Here is a 17,022-nt window from a genome sequence, read left to right as displayed (position 1 = left end):
TACTGGCCTATGATATTTGCTAACCAGTTTAGACTAGTACCAGCGAATATTACAAGCTGAACTGACGCAAAAAAAAAAAATTCATTTGGGTAAACATGGTCGATTATATTGGGAATTATGTTTTATGAATACAAAATTGACCTAATATAATTGCTGATTTTAAAAAGCGATATTGTATTGGGGATTCTGTTTTAAAATGTTTTAATATGTCAAGATTTTATTTACATATAAATTAGTCTCTGTAGCCTAATTTAAACCGGCAGCATCTTGCATGTAATTGGTTTCAGTCCTGAAGATAACAAGATGCCGTTAATAGACGAGACCATAACGAGATTGGGTCATCGCTTAGGGTGATAATTTCACTTATTCTAATAAAACTATTTTTTTTCCTTGCAGAAAGTCCTATTGTTTTGCTGATTATGTAATACTGATTATCGGATTCACCATAGCAACAAACAAACGAATCTGACGTTCAAATAAGTTTCGGTCAAAAATAGGAACGAATGGGACCATCTTTTAATGCATGGTAATTCTGCAGTTTGCACCGTGGTCACTGAATCAAGAAGAAACTGTCTGAATATTCCTTTCAATGGAATCTTTTCATTGTTCTGCTAAACAATTTTTTGACATGCAACTGTTACATCTGCGTTCACCAAATGTTATTTTACGTGTCTGATATTTGGGCTACCCAAGAAACAGTTTGACTTCTTACTTATGTTTTGGACAATTTACTGGCTTCCTAACTGTTTAGTCTCCATAACATCCCAACTGTTGCAAAAACTTTAGAAAATTGCGGCATGTCTACGATATTAGCTGTTTCATGAAACCTATGACAAATACAAAATGACAGTGAAAAATCTGTTTCCATAATTTTAACATAATGTAAAATTAATTTATACTGCTTGATGTATGAACTGGCTCTATGTATTCAAAGCAATGATATGGACTTAGCAATTATCTTTGTATTTCATTCGCAAAAACATTTTAGAAAAGTTACAATTTTAGCCTTGAAAGACTTCTGAGAAAACGATGTCATGTCCATATTGGCTACCTAACAGCCCAAGACGTTTGTATCGGATGTGGAAACTGCGTTATTAACTAACACATAACTATTGGTCTCGTCGCAAAGCTGAATTAAGAAGAAGCGCGATGCCATAATTTACAGTTCTCTGCGAGCATTGTGAATTAAGCCGTAAAAAATACTCAGTATGTTATCTGCAAATTTGCCATTACCAGCGCCCTTATTTACGTGAAAAACCCATACAAATACCCCAAAATTATCCCGATATGTCCTCTATTTCTATTTAATATAATAACACGCACATTGAAGAGGGCGCAGAAATATGATTAATTCGAAATGGAGAAGGCACACCTTTAAAAAAAATCTTACTTCCAAAAGTGATAGTGAAATGTCTCAACAAAATGTCAGACCGAGAAGAAAACATTAAGTGAGGCAACATATAATTATTTGAACTGTCTTTGTATTTCAACAATGAAAGAAATTAAAACTTTATAATCGTGTTAGGGCTTCGTTTAGAAATGCATCTGAATAGGTTGTGGTTTTTTTCGAAAATCACAAATGCTAAGACCTTAGCACATATGTTGAGAAGAAAGAATACTTTCTGATGATTCAATTATTTATTAAAATTGTTGTCAATGAACGTATAAGTTACTGTTTCAAAGAATGTAGTGATACCCATAAAATGTATGCCGTATATGATGGCGTATAAGTGTGTGTGTGTGTGTGTGTGTGTGCGTGTGTGCATGTGTGTGTGATTTGGTCATATCTCTACGATGTCAACAGTGTGACCGTTTATAGTGATGTCTTGCACTGGGGAGTTTTGCCGCAGACGTAGCATGATGTCCCACCTAGTCACATTATCCTGACATCAGGTCGACCAATCCTAGCACTAACCTCTTACTGCTGAGCGCCAAGCGAGACAGCTGATTTTACCATTTTTTTATAAGTCTTTGGTATGACTCGGATGGGGTTCGAACCCACGACGTCGTGCATCCTAGGCGGATGTTCTAACCACTTAGACCACCGGAGAGGTCAAATGGCGAACAAGTCAGTTCAAACTGGAAACAGCCAGGTATCCTGTCACATAATGCCGGGGCAGATCAGGGCCATTGTAGTTTGTTATCAATCAGCAGTAGCAGCAAGAACATGGATCCTGATCTGTTGGTGCATTATGTGACAGCAGGTCAGGGTCTCTGTTGTCTTGAGTTGGGTCCGACCAATGTATTCAATGAAAATGTAGTTTGCTTGCAGAGTAATAAATTATATATCTAAATATGGAACCTAAAACCAGTCCTGTACGTGACACAACAAGAAGAGCTTATGAATTGTTTTATTCATATTGGTTCAGTGTCAGATTCCATGTTGTGACAAAATTTTACATAAAGAAGACGTGAAAACAACGAGTTAGTAACTGCAATAACATGAAATTATGTGGTTAGCGTACTCGACACGCAACCGAAAGGGTCATTGTTCAAACCATACCGTGGTCAGCCCTTGCGCAAAGGACTTTACGCCAACGATCTGAACACTAATTAACATACTTGTGGTGCCATGTTGTAAAACACTAAGTGAAAAGAAAACAAAATCCTCAAGAAGATCGCACAAAGTATGATTTGCCTTAAAACAACAGAGGATTGATTGTTTTGCTAAAATGCCTGTGTTATCTCATTACATGCAAGAGTAAATTCATCTATAATAACAATAATGACGATTTATCAACCAAGGTAATTCGGATAACATAAATTAATAGCCTTAGTTTTATTATACACAATGAATTACTGGATTTTACAAGTAAAGTAACTTTGCTAATTCACTGGAGTGAATTAAGATAAATAATTTCACTGCCGCGTCGTTAACAAGATAACCGTGAAATTCGAAGTTATTTTCCTACGCGTACGTAGCTGATTGATGCCCATGGCTGCCTCTATACGTAGAAAAGTACATAATACTCGACATCATTTATGTAAACATGTTCAACTCCATACATAGGTTAAAAAAGACGCGAATAATAAGAACGAAATTTTAAACTATAATTTGTATATTTAATAACTGGACATTGTGTCGAATAGATTTATAAAGAAATCATTTGGATCAAAATAATAGTAGGCACACGACGCATTTTTACAAGTTATTGTACCCAGAATTATAAAAGAGAAGGGTTTGGCACAATTTATGATTATAAACGAGTGGCGAAGTGAAATGACAAAAAATAATACATAAGCTCATCATTTTGCGAAAGTTAATAAAATGTCATAGAATTTGGGCGTTGCTTGAAAATAAATCATTGTAATTGTTTGCTCTAATTGAAGTCCAAGCAACGGTCATATTATGTATTTAAAACAGGCAGACGAAGAAAATGATTTCAAAAGATTTCCATAAATCACGTTCTTGAATAACTTGCTTTACGCTCTTAGCATTTGATTCAGTGATCACAATGGGTTTAGGAAAAGCAATTTACGCAATAACTAATCTAAATTACACAGAACACTGCAGAGTAAATTAAGGAACTAAATTGTCTGGCCGCTGTTATTTCATTTGGCTAGATTTGTCCAGGATCATCCAAACTTAAAAGCATGGAGTCCATGCACACTGGCGTCCAACACAGATTAAATAGTAGATCAAAAATGAGATGACAATGTAAATGAACTTAGGGATTATGTGTTTCTCTTTTGCGCGAGAAAATTTAGAATTACTAACTTGAATGTTATTCTGGTCAATTTATGTTGATAATTTTAAAATGCTTCAAGCGTGGCATACTTCTACATCAAAGCAAATTAAGATCCCACGCTAAAATTGATATTTTGAGCAAGTGCGTGGACTCCTTTACATGCTGTTTTAAAGTGCTTCCTATGTGCCATCCCCAAACATAGATGCAGGCACTAAAATTCTTTTGTGGGCAAAACTGGAAGAATTAATTGGCAACAAAACATTAATTTCTTTGGGAGGCAAATCAATGATCATTCGTTGTTGATTCGCACGTCTTTACAACTGGAAGATTTGTAAGGAAGCAACTATATATATGTCGACTAAATAAAAAAAATGCCAAACCTTCGTCCTCTGATGTTCTAGACTCTTTTTCACTTTTTCACGTTCTTTCAGAGTTCAGCTTTGGGTCTTTGGGTCTTTAGAAATTCGGTGAATAGTTTACAACGTGACTTCAAGGTTCAACTCCACAAGGCCTTTTGTTTTGGCGTATGTGAAGTAGCATCTTCAAGATAGTGCTAACCTTAGATCGTTTCACCATCCCCCATATGCTTTTACCATTCAAATACAAAGCTATTTTAAAACAACTATTTTATTCTTTCCTTTGGTGCATCTCCATTTCGTGGCATGATGGAACGTTGCGTTGCGTTGCGTTAAATTACTTCATATCTATTCCGTTATTGACGGAATTAAAATATGTTGACCTGGTTAAGGTATGTTGATCTGGTTAAGGTAGGTTGAGCTGGTTAAGGTATGTTGGCCTGGTTGAGGTAGGTTGACCTGGTTAAGGCATGTTGACCTGGTTAAGGTAGGTTGACCTGGTTAAGGTATGGTGACCTGGTTAAGGTAGGTTGACCTGGTTAAGGTATGTTGCATTCATAATGTGTTTTCTTTAAAGAATCTCATTATATGTTGCATCAAGTGCTTTACCAGAGTTATCATTCAAATTTTTGTAAGACGAGTTATCCAAATGTGTTTAGTAGTTTCACTGGGGTAAAATCTTTTATTGTTATCAAACTACATGTCTAGAATTTGTGCGTAGTAGTTTTTGTATTTATGTGCCATAAAATTATTGGATTTTTGTTTCAGATACATCGACCTTCTATTTGTTGTTATCACCATATTAAGGGCCAATGATTTGCTGATTTTCTCACTAGATATTTCGTTTCCTACATTGCAATACCAGTTTAGTCTCATTGATTTTACACACTAATTACATCGCTGGTATTTTCTATTTCGTTCTTACTTGTTCTATATCAGTTGTTTGTTTTCTATTACATTTGAAACATTTTAAATCTGTTTTTGGGGCCCCGAGTGGCCGAGTGGTCTTAAGCGCTCTCCGTTACGGATCACTGCCATCTCACCTCTGTCTGCGTGGGTTCGAGTCTCGGATTCGGCCAATGTGGGTATGTGAGAAAGCTTGCCAGTAGCTTCTCGAGGGTCGGTGGTTCTTTCCGGGGCTTTCCCGGGTTCTTCCTCCACCTATAATACTGGCCGCCATGTATAGCCTATCGTGTGCTGAAAAATGGCGTTAAACCCTACAACAACAACAACAACAACAACATCATCTGTTTTTACCTCGTGTACATACAGACTCGATCATGATTGGCCTTTGTCCACATCGTTGACTCCAGCACGAGTGAACTTTGTCCAAAGGAATAACTCCAGCATAATTTGACTTTGTTCACAGTATTGACATGATTAGGATTTGTTCACATTATTGACTCCAGCATGATTGGAATTTGACCACACTATTGACTCCAACGTGATTTGTCCAAATGATTGACTCCAGCATGATTGGACGTTGTTCATAGTATTGACTCCAGCATGATTGGACGTTGTTCATAGTATTTACTACAGCATGATTGGACTTCGTCCATATTATTAACCCCAGCATGATTGGACAGAGTTCACATTATTGACTCCAGAATGTCTGTACGTTGTTCACAGTATTGACTCCAGAATGTCTGTACGTTGTTCACAGTATTGACTCCAGAATGACTGTACGTTGTTTACAGTATTGACTCCAGAATGACTGTACGTTGTTCACAGTATTGACTCCAGAATGTCTGTACGTTGTTCACAGTATTGACTCCAGAATGACTGTACGTTGTTCACAGTATTGACTCCAGTATGACTGGGAATTTTCCACAGCATTCAATGTGCGTAGCTTAATTTTTTTTTTGTGGATTAATTTCAGCTACTACAGAATGTCAAATGAAAGTTCTTCGAAAACTACATTTTCAAATTATATGTATATAAACTGGAAAAACTGTTCTTGATTTTAGTTCAACCATATAGTAAAAAACTCTTCCCTTATCAACTGATTTTGCTGAGTTTGTCTTGCTTCTTTGTGAGAGAAAGTAGCATCTCTTCAACTATTGTTTTTTTTTATTTTGAAAGGATGACCGTTCCTCTGATTTTGAATCTATGCGTGTTAAATGTCAAGTAATCAATACATCTGATCTATTTTATACCGTACTAGCTTCAGCAAGGGTAGGATTTATAGCTTTTGATCTGTTATAAGTGTTGTTGTAACCATGAATTACCTTTAGAAAATATATACCCATTTTCTGGCTAAAGTTTAGAGCGAAATACTTTCAACTTCTAGTCATCAGGGTTCTCTTAAATATTTCGGCTACAGATGAATTATTATCCGGATGTGTAGAGACGTAAATATGTCTCTAAAGAAATCAATTTGATGATGTACGTTTTACAGCACTAAACTCTGAAAACTGAATATCCGAATGGGATTATAACATACCAATGTATAGCATTTACTAGTCTAATTAGTCTAATTAGTCTATGTTACACATTATGAATTCACTTTAATCATCACAATCACAATATTCTTGGATTTTTTTACGAAAGAAAACACACTGAATGTAATCCTGTGCATAAATAAGTTCTAAAAGAACGTTTGTTCGCCGAAATGGCACAAAGTGATCAAGTCGTTGAAGGTCCATGATGGCCGAGTGGCTTCATGGGGTAAGGTGGCCGAGTGGTTTAAGGACAAGGTGTCTGAGTGGTTTAAGGCAATCTCAACCAACTTTAGTATGTGAGAAAGCTTGCCTTTAGCCTGCCGTTGGTTGGTGGTCCTTCCCGGCTTCCTTCCTAGTTCTTGTTCCACCAAATATATTAGCCATATATTGCTATCATGTGCTGATAAAAAAAAATGCGTTCAAATCCACAAAACCACAAAAAGAAAACAAAACAACAAGCAGTCGCTTGAAGTTCAACCAGTTACTCCCGTAATGATAATCGCAATAGCGATGACTGGAACAATATGGCGTCTTACTTAGAGCACAGCCGTACTATAATCCACTCTGAAGCCCCACAACCTTTCCTTTCGCATCCTAGAAAAAAATGTTCGATGCAAATGCTGGCCATTGTAGACTACCCTCACGTCTATTGTTGTTATAAATTCATAGAGGTCGTATTCGATGATATATCGTCTCAACACAAACAATAGTTTGAGATCATGGAAACCACGATTTCTTCAATTGTTTCTATTCAGATACACTAGAAATTACGATTGGATATCTCTCCGTTTCATAAATAACACGTGACAAAAGTTATAGCAAAATGACATCAGCGAAAACATGTTCACAATTTTATCGATGCCAATAGTTTAAAATTATTTGAGACCTATATCCATAAAAACTAAATCAGACAGGCATAACTGGCCATGACTAGAATCTATTATTTTTGCTAATGATATATACAAGACAAGGGATGCAGAAACAATAAGTATTATTAATTCATTGATGTGACTCCCAAATGACACATTGTTGGTAAACATGATTCATAAGTTTAGTATAATTTGTGATAAACTTGATTCAGGTATTTAATATAGTTTGATGAAGTTAACCATTAACCTCTTCTTTTTAAAAAGAAAACTTAGGACTAAATGAAAAAACAAATGCCTATACAATTTTATTTTTGTAAAAACATAACACAATGTTGAGGCAGAGTCACAGACCAACTACAAGTTATAACAGATGTTCCACAATGTTCAGTTTTTATTTTACCTCGTTTATTGTTTTGCGTATATTAATGGATTGTTTACTCCTCTTAAAAACTAATTACGAACTTGTGCTGGAGATACTTTTGTTTATCTATCGAACTATAAATTCTAACACATGCGCACAAACCTTACAAAACGAACTCAATCTCATACAATAAGTGTTTCATGCAATTAACCCTCAAAAATGTAAAACTGTTACGATCACAGGAAGAAAAGTCAATTTTCAATATAAAATACATGGTATAGAACCGAAAGTTGTTGACCATGCTACATATTTTGAAGCAATTCATAAATGTACAACACACATAAACAATAAAAGAGGAAATAGAGGATATTTGCATAAATACTGGATATAATTCAATTAGCTCGTGATAAACGCAACATTTTCACAAAGCCTCGAGTGAAAGTACTTAAAATGTTAAAACACGAGATGAAATCTATCCGTTACTCACTCATAACAAACACATTTTCTTTATATTTTATGCTTAAAAGTATTGGTTAGCAAGATGTCCTGCGAAAAATATTGAAGTAGCAGATTTCATGATGAATACCGCGCTATGTCAGTGCTTTACCGTTTACGTTCTGCTGTCGTTTGTGATTATTAACAAGAAAATATAAACAATTACATAATCGTCCGTCCGATTTGACAGTTAAATAGCACATTCAGAAACCAAAAAAATTCATGCTTTGTTGGAAATGAGCTGGATTCGCCTTTAACCGGAGGCGGTAATATTCAAAGTTCACGGTTGTCTTATTATCGATCAGGAAGTAAAATTATGTATTGATTTCACTCTATTGTATTTTCACAATTATGTTACATTGAACACCCCATCCTTCATTGCCTAGCATAAATACAAGCAAACAGCACTCTAAAGTCTGTATTTTAAAAAGTAATATACAAACTATACATTTTATAGCGAAACAGTCTACAAAATGTACGTCCTCCCCCAACATAACTTTGTTTCAACGAATATTATCGGCAGAAAACCAACCTCAAACAGTAATGAATCCAGTTATATGCTGGATGTTACATGATAAATGTCTCAAACAATACAGTGTAACGAACATGCTTCTCAAACTAAAATGGCAGAATCAGCATCAGAGTTAGTTGACTTTTTTCTTCTAGAAGGATTTTAGAAGACTGGTTTTGCGAAGATAGTCTCAGCTTTGGAAATTTTGTCTAGAACTGTCGTGCTATGTGCGAAAGCTAAGCCAATTCTCTGATAGCTAGTAACACATTATTATAATTATTTTAAAATCTTTTTTATATCACAAAATATTATCACCGAGTTGGTCGCATACTGACTCATATGCCGCTATCAAGCAAATTTATGTCCGCTGTAACATAAAATTTACTTAATATATTTTATTCATATATGGCAAGAACACAAAACCTTGCATGTTTCCATGTACAATCTGGGGTTTCCTTCAAAACAAATGTTGTGTATATTCAATTACGTTCAATAAATGTTGAGTAAATTTTATTACGTTCAGTGAATTCTGAGAATTATTTCGAAATAGGCCAGTTATATATTTGCATGTACGTTCTGAGTATTCTTTTACAGAAAAAGCTGTAAACGTTGATGTATGTTCCGCATATTCTTTTAAAAAGAAAATTTGTGTTATTAATCCGGTACTTTCTGAGGATTCTTTGAAGAGAAAAGTTGTATCCATTCAGGTATGTTCTGTGGATTTTTAAAACGCAGAGGTTTTGTATTATTCGGGTACTTCTGGCCATTGTCTTTTAAAAAGAAAGTTTTGTATGTCATGGTACGTTCATAGGATTTTTTTTATACAAGGAAACGTTATTATCTTACGTCAATATAAAAAGGAAATAAACATCTGGACAGGTTTAAATAGATTTGCTCATGAGCTGGGACAATGTAGAGCTGTCATCTTATTTTGACATTGCAGATGTAGCCGTCATGCTTCATGGGGGATATATTTCACACACAAGCAGATCGGCCTGCGCAATTACTAGACAATTTTATTATTTAGGATTTTCAATTAGTAACAATATACAATGATAACTTGTCTGCTTAAGCATGACTACAGAACTGGATACAACTGACACTGGCAACGAATAGATTTTCTAAGTCCTGTAAGAACTTTAAAACTGATAAATATATTAGTCTACAGAATTGACATCGGCACTGTGCAACTTTGTACGAAAATTTTGATTTAGTTTTGTTCTTGTATTTTTTTTAGTAAAAGTACGCCAATCAACGAATGAGGGCGGGAAATCACCGACTCGCCCTGAAGCCAGAAACATGACACAGTGTCCATTGATTATTGTTCATTACTTTTCCAATCAAGCTTTAATATGACATTATATAAAGCACATTATTTCGTAGAAGTGGCACAACACAAGAATATCTACGCTTCCCCATGCATGGCACAGCATAAAAATATATATCTCTACGCTTCCCCGTGCATGGCACAACATAAGCATATCTATCCCTACGCTTCCCCGTGCATGGCACAACATACGATTATCTATATATTCCTACGCTTCCCCGTGCATGGCACAACATACGAATATCTAACCTTACGCTTCCCCGTGTATGGCACAACATACGAATATCTATCCCTACGCTTCCCCGTGCATGGCACAACATACGAATATCTATTCCTACGCTTCCCCGTGCATGGCACAACATAGGAATTCCCCGTGCATGACACAACATACGAATATACATTCCTACGCTTCCCCGTGCATGGCACAACATACGAATATCTATCTCTACGCTTCCCCGTGTATGGCACAACATACGAATATCTATCCCTACGCTTCCCCGTGCACTCGTTGGCGCGAATATCAAGCAAATGTTCTTGCATAAGTTTGAATAGAGACTTAACACATTTGGATATAATCGTGTTGTGGTCTGTGGATGAATACAATAGTTTCAAAATGCGTATCCACATTTGGGGTGGGTCATGGGGTAGAAGTTTGTTATTCAATAAAAGCATGTATAGCAATTTCAGGAGATCTGTTATTAAGGTGGAGGTTTATAATTATGTGAAATGATAGTGGGTAGCCTATTGATTAGTATAACTCATTTGTAATCTCGATTGACCCCTGGGGCGTAACACCAGGTGGGTTGGGGATACGAGATGGGGAAGTAGTGGTAACTGTTTACCATTTATAGCTTTTTTGTTTATGAGGTTCAAACATTCTTTAACGACTGTTTTAGTTGCAACATTGTCATTGTTTCATTTACTTTCGATAAGCAGGTATGTATATAATCCTGCCACCACTGCCTGATATAATAGCTTTCCACGTATAGCATTATCGGAGCATACCTGATCGACATTTGTTTTGAATACAATCATAAAATGATGTAAACAATTTAAAATGTCCGCTTTTTAAAATAAAATTTAATAGCATTTATAATTTAGATTCCGCTTTTTCCAAAGACAAATTCTTGCCTCATTATTCAATAATAAACATAAAGTGTAATAATTCTTACATTTCAATTCCTCACCAAATTCAAGTTTCATGCATTACAATTACATCCTCCCTTGAGAATAAATATACACTGCAAGATATTTTTCATAGACCGATTAATTCAATTAACAACTCAAACAATACTTCCTTTAAGGTTTCCCATGGGTGTCTTCGAAGTTCGTTCAATTGTATTCCTCTTAGAAGGTAAAATATCAAGGTAGGATTGTACCAATACCCTTCAAATATTTTTGTTCTTGAACGAGCAAAATATTCATATTGGTACTCTGTCTTCAATATGCATTGCTTAACGTTTAATATGTTTTGTTTAAGACTGAAATATTTCTGAAGATGGCCATATCTGTAAATATACAACAGATTAGTTGCACAACTATACCCAAATATATCCCGGTTATCTGCTGACTTTCTCTCCTGTATACATTTTAGGTTGTCTTAAACGATTCATTACATGGAGACATATAGCCAATTTCTAAATAATAACGATATAAATTAGCGGTTGAGATGAATAACTAATTTTCAGATAGTAGATGGGTTTTTTTTTTTTTTACAAAAGAGCATGAATAGACTCGCATACACATACATTCTTAATAAGTACCCTGTTTGTATCACGTGACTCGATTTGCCAGACGTACATTGAAACAATTTTAATTCTCACAGTAATCGATCTTTATATTTTTTTATGACACATATATGCATTTGTGACTCCAATACATTAAAAATGCATGCAATATTTTCATAAACACACATTTTCAGTTTTCACTGCAATCATAACCCCACTTCCTATTTGAAGGACACGATTATATGGTTTATCATTTGATTAAGATATTAATAAAAGGGAAAGTACAGTTGTATTTCAGTCAGGTACTACAGTAGAAATGGAACGCAAATGTAGTACGTATATATATATATATATATATATATATATATATATATATATATATATATATATATATATATATATATATAAACTTACCTTCTGATTACCACCTGCTGTCAATTGGAATAATCCAACAGTCGTCAGAAGTCGAAACCTCCAAAACCACTGAAATGTCCTGCACTCTATTTCTGTATTATGCTCTAGATGTTGGACAAAATGTCCGACACTTTAAATAAAATGACAAGTTATGCGCGTGCCAAATAAACCGAATAACGCAAAAACTGACATCAAGTTTCTTTTGCAGATAAAGTCGAGAAAAATAATTCTAGAACTAAACCCGCTGATTTTCCAATAGATTATGAATGCTATTTAGCTTCGACATCGGTGTTAATAGAATGTTTTCCTTTGAGAGTTCTGACCACATAATTTACGTTTAGTCTGATCTACGTACAAGGATACTCGCGCGGCCGTGGCTAGACTAATTTTCAGTTCTATGCCTTCTTAAATAACATACCACTTGTTTCATAAATGGTTTTCATTACACTCATTCCACAGTTTGCTATAATACATTGCTAAAGAACGAATCAATATTATTATGACAAATCTAAATTAAAAGTGCAGAAAAAGGTGGGGGTGCTTGCAGAACGGGCTATATTGTCGCAAAATATAAACCTTTGGTTTACGCTCATCAAGTCGATTATTATATGTTCCAATTTTAAATCGTAAATATGTTTGGACGGACTGACATTGAAAGCTGTTAGTAAAATATATTACCGTGTTTTTTTAATGTCTGCTATTCTTAAATGAATTTAGCATTTTCCTGTATAGCGAATTCATATCACTCCGCTGTAAACTATGGATAGTTGTAGTGAAGATTTACATCATTGTGACGGTTCTTTATGTCTTTATGCGCATAATTACACCTATAGCTAGTTTTGAGTCTACCGGTTTCTCGTGAGCTTTTGTAATAATGTATTAAACTGATTTGATGACATATTGTCATTTGTTATAAAATGAAATATCTCAGTAATGTGTGTGTATGATGATTGAGTACACAGTCTGTTTAGACACGCGAAAGTTTATTATATTTATCCAAAAAGCTTAGAGGGTCGTTTTTTCTTATACTTGTGTTAGAAAATTAATTTTACCTTTCTTCTACCCAATTCAATCGCAATAATAGTCAGCAAATTTGTTTTAGACCAGTAGTTTCACAAAACATTATGAAATTAATTTCCTCTGAGAGAGTGAAATTTTTTAATTACTTTCCAACAAAAGAATATTTTAGACGCAGCCATATATGATTCATTAAAGTGTCATTGTTAGAGTTGTCGTCCCTTTTGAAAGGCATTTGTATCTATATGGGACCAACGTATGATCCCAGATCGATGATAATTAGACAAGTAATCAGGAAATAGTAGAATAATGCGAGTGTATTATAACGCCTTAATCTGACAGCACACACAGATAAACCACAAGCACTCCTGAGAACGATTTCTTTCTCAGCTTTCCTGCTCACCACGTTTATCGACAAGATCATCCCTTATTTGTTTTGATGCAAACGATTTTGAAACATTAATTATTTTCGAATCCTAATCTATAACTACAACATCTGAAAATTGCAGCATTTGCTTGCATTATCAAATCGTGTGTAATACATATTTCTAAACTGGAACAAAATTATCTTAAAATCTACACTAGCAAAATTTTGATTGGAAAGGACATAAACTAAGAAATTGATCTGATGTGGGTATTGTGCAGAGAAGAGATTCATACGACCACTCAACTATTTTGCAAAAACTAACGAATTATTGTTCTAATTCGACTTTGAATAGTTCAGTCAAACCTACAGTTTGTTCTACAAGCTTAATATCCAAGACTTCATAAAATTTAAATGATGGCAGATTCTTCACTTGCCAAAATTTATGAATGTGCAAGCACTTGTGTTCGTGTCCATAACATCGCCACCACATTAATACACTATTGTGGTTTAATGGAAATCTGTCCAATAGTACGTTTGACTTCTGGCATTGCCCTGACTCTTTGGCGATTTCGGGTTTGGTCAGTTCGACAGAAGGCAGATGGCTGACATATAGGTCCGTTATATTCAGTCATTCGTACCCCAGATGGTAGACAGGAGGTCGAAATGTTTGTTCCAATTTGTCCGTCTGTGAGTGTGCCTAAGTCCACGATTCTTTTTGAATATCTCGCGGTAGTAATAGACATCACAGTTTAGATGTCTAAAACACATCCCAATTCTACGTTGTCTTTTTTGGAAAAAGAACAGAATGCAAATAAGCTATGACTTCAGAATACAATTATTAAATGAAAGCAAATATAATTGTATAACATTATTAAATGAAAGCAGATATTAATTAGTTCTGCATATATCAATCATACATATGAAACATACGGTTATAAACATCAACGAAAATCATATATATATAAAGTAAAAACCATGAAGCGTATGTTGATTTGGTACACTTCAAAAGAAATATGGAATTTTGTTGAAAACTTCTCTTTTCTGTGGCTGAAATAGAATATAAAAGTTTAAAAGCCAGTAGATCGACCCGTCCATAGGCATACATACAGATATCATACATAATTAATTGATGACCATACACAAAAATCAATATCAAATTTTACAAATAATTAAACAGATATACAGTACACTGTGGCGGCGATAGGATTTAAGGAGCCCTAGACCAATGTTCTTTACTGGCATACCCATTTTGCCACGGCGAGGATTTGAGGAGCCCTAGGCCAATGTTATTTACTGGGTATCTTTTTTGCCACGGCGAGGATTTGAGGAGCCCTAGGCCAATGTTATTTACTGGGTATCTTTTTTGCCACGGCAAGGATTTGAGGAGCCCTAGGCCAATGTTCTTTACTGGCGTACCCATTTTGCCACGGCGAGGATTCGAGGAGCCCTAGACCAATGTTCTTTACTGGGTACCTATTTGGCCACGGCGAACAGGCTTTATGATATTTACCAGCCTCCTCCCCACCTTCATAAGCATACGTATTGTGTAGAATTGGCTCTCTACAGTAAGGTGAAGGTGAGATATTAGGAAAATTTCGGCTGCGAAAAAGAGTTTCTGAAGGCACCCAATTCGTCTTGCACTAATCGAAGTTTCCCAAACCCTCTGGCGCCGATAATGCATGTACAATAACTGGCTTTTAGTATATATTATGATAAACATGAGTAATTGACCGATTAAAACCACACACACACACACACACACACACACACACACACATATATGTGTGTGTGTGTGTGTGTGTGTGTGTGTGTGTGTGTGTGGTTATGTTTTTATATATCGTTATGTATTTTATGCTTTATATGAAAAGCTGTAAACTGAAAGAGATTGGGGCAGTCAGCTTTCTGAAGGCAATGGGAATACCTTAAGATCATTTACGGTTCTAGAAATAACATACGTTTAAAAAAATCTGAATGTTGGAGTAATTTGACCCTTGAAATGAAATGCAAATTAAAATGCATATGAATGTGACGGGTATCAATTCTGATTAAAAACAATGTTTGTATGGATATGATCTTTTTATATCGATCGTTTTATAGACATTTGTAAAATATCCCATATGGAGAACACTTGTATGACTCTAATTATTCTTTTTGGTATGTTGTCCACACACTGGAAGACTGCACGTTCAACATGGCATTCAAATTGTCTACCTTTCAGTGAATCTTTGATAATGGGATTCAGCCAAAAATCAGTTGGAACTAAAACAAGATCTGCCGAAGCTTGAACGCTGTGTTCTTTTCAATAGGCCTGTCAATACGGTGGTTTAGTGCACAGGTACGTTGTCATGGAGTGTATGGATACTTCAGGTAACGGTGCGCGAACGGGAAGTTCGTTAGTGTTCCACAGCTTTTGGCAACCCTATGAGGACATCAAAATATCCGGTGACACTAGTAGAGCCAGTTACGTCTACCTGGACGACTGGGTCTTTCGCATCAAAACATCATGGTTTAAAAATATCTTGACAGTCCAGAGATTTGTATTCTCTGTTTGTTTTCTAGATCCAAATTGTTATTTTTCTTTTGATTCTGCTTCAGAAAAGTAAGGTCATATTTCATCACCTCAGACGTTTCTAGTCACTGTTCTAATACTAGCCAAAAGCTGTTTGACGAATTTAACCCGTGTCTGTTTGCGATCAGTACTCAACAAATGTGGGACACATCTTGCAAAATCCTATCTGAGATTCAAATGATTATTCGGTGTATAAAACAATTGACGAATTAATTCAAATTATAATAGAAATATCTTACATTAAGCATCGATCATCTCCACTAACGATCTCCTTCACAGTACCAACGTCATACTCGCCAATCGCAGACAACGGTCTTCCAAAACACGCGTCATTCTCGGATGGACTCGCGACAATCGCCTCAAAATTGTAGGATATGACAGAAAATGTGTCTGAGTTGGCATTGATATCAATCGAGGAGTCTCCTAAGAGCGCCCGGCTTTTACAGTATGCTCTTTGCACAGTAGCTGAATTATTCGCCTTTCTTAGCTAACTGTGATTTAGTTATGTTACTTCACTGGTAAATATCTGCAGGTGTCGGGATTGCTGCACACGCAGCTGAAAATCCTTTGAATGGCTGTTATTTTATTGATCATCCTTCGTTAAATTTATTGAAAGATTCAGTGAGACCAAAATATTAATTCAAAAGGTTCACAGCTTTTCAGATACCCCTCCTATAAGTCTTTGTTCGATTGAACCCATTTTAGTAAGTTTTGCAGAAGGTCGGAAAAAATTTTACGCATCCCATGCCTTGTGAATCCAGTTGGTTTACTAACATAATCTTGTTTATATAAAATTAGAATAGAAATAACAATTTTAAGAATTGGTATAATTATTTCTGATAAAATTAACTATTGTCAATCAGTAAAAGAGTCAATGTG

The 17,022-nt window shown here is 35.3% G+C and overlaps 1 protein-coding gene across 1 annotated transcript in view; it reads right to left on the bottom strand.

The window, feature by feature from the left end:
- LOC149804382 (neuropeptide prohormone-4-like) overlaps nucleotides 1-12,446 on the bottom strand; it is a 172,906-nt gene extending 160,460 nt beyond the window's left edge. Inside the window, exon 1 of the mRNA XM_089939610.1 lies at nucleotides 12,191-12,446. The gene's annotated coding sequence lies outside the window, so the exon portion shown is untranslated. The remainder of the gene's footprint in view (nucleotides 1-12,190) is intronic.
- Nucleotides 12,447-17,022: the final 4,576 nt, after the last annotated feature.

Source organism: Sinohyriopsis cumingii, chromosome 2 (genome assembly GCF_028554795.1).
Source record: "Sinohyriopsis cumingii isolate HCF-2022 chromosome 2, ASM2855479v2, whole genome shotgun sequence".
Classification (NCBI taxonomy): domain Eukaryota; kingdom Metazoa; phylum Mollusca; class Bivalvia; order Unionida; family Unionidae; genus Sinohyriopsis; species Sinohyriopsis cumingii.
This window is presented reverse-complemented; position numbering and strand designations above follow the sequence as displayed.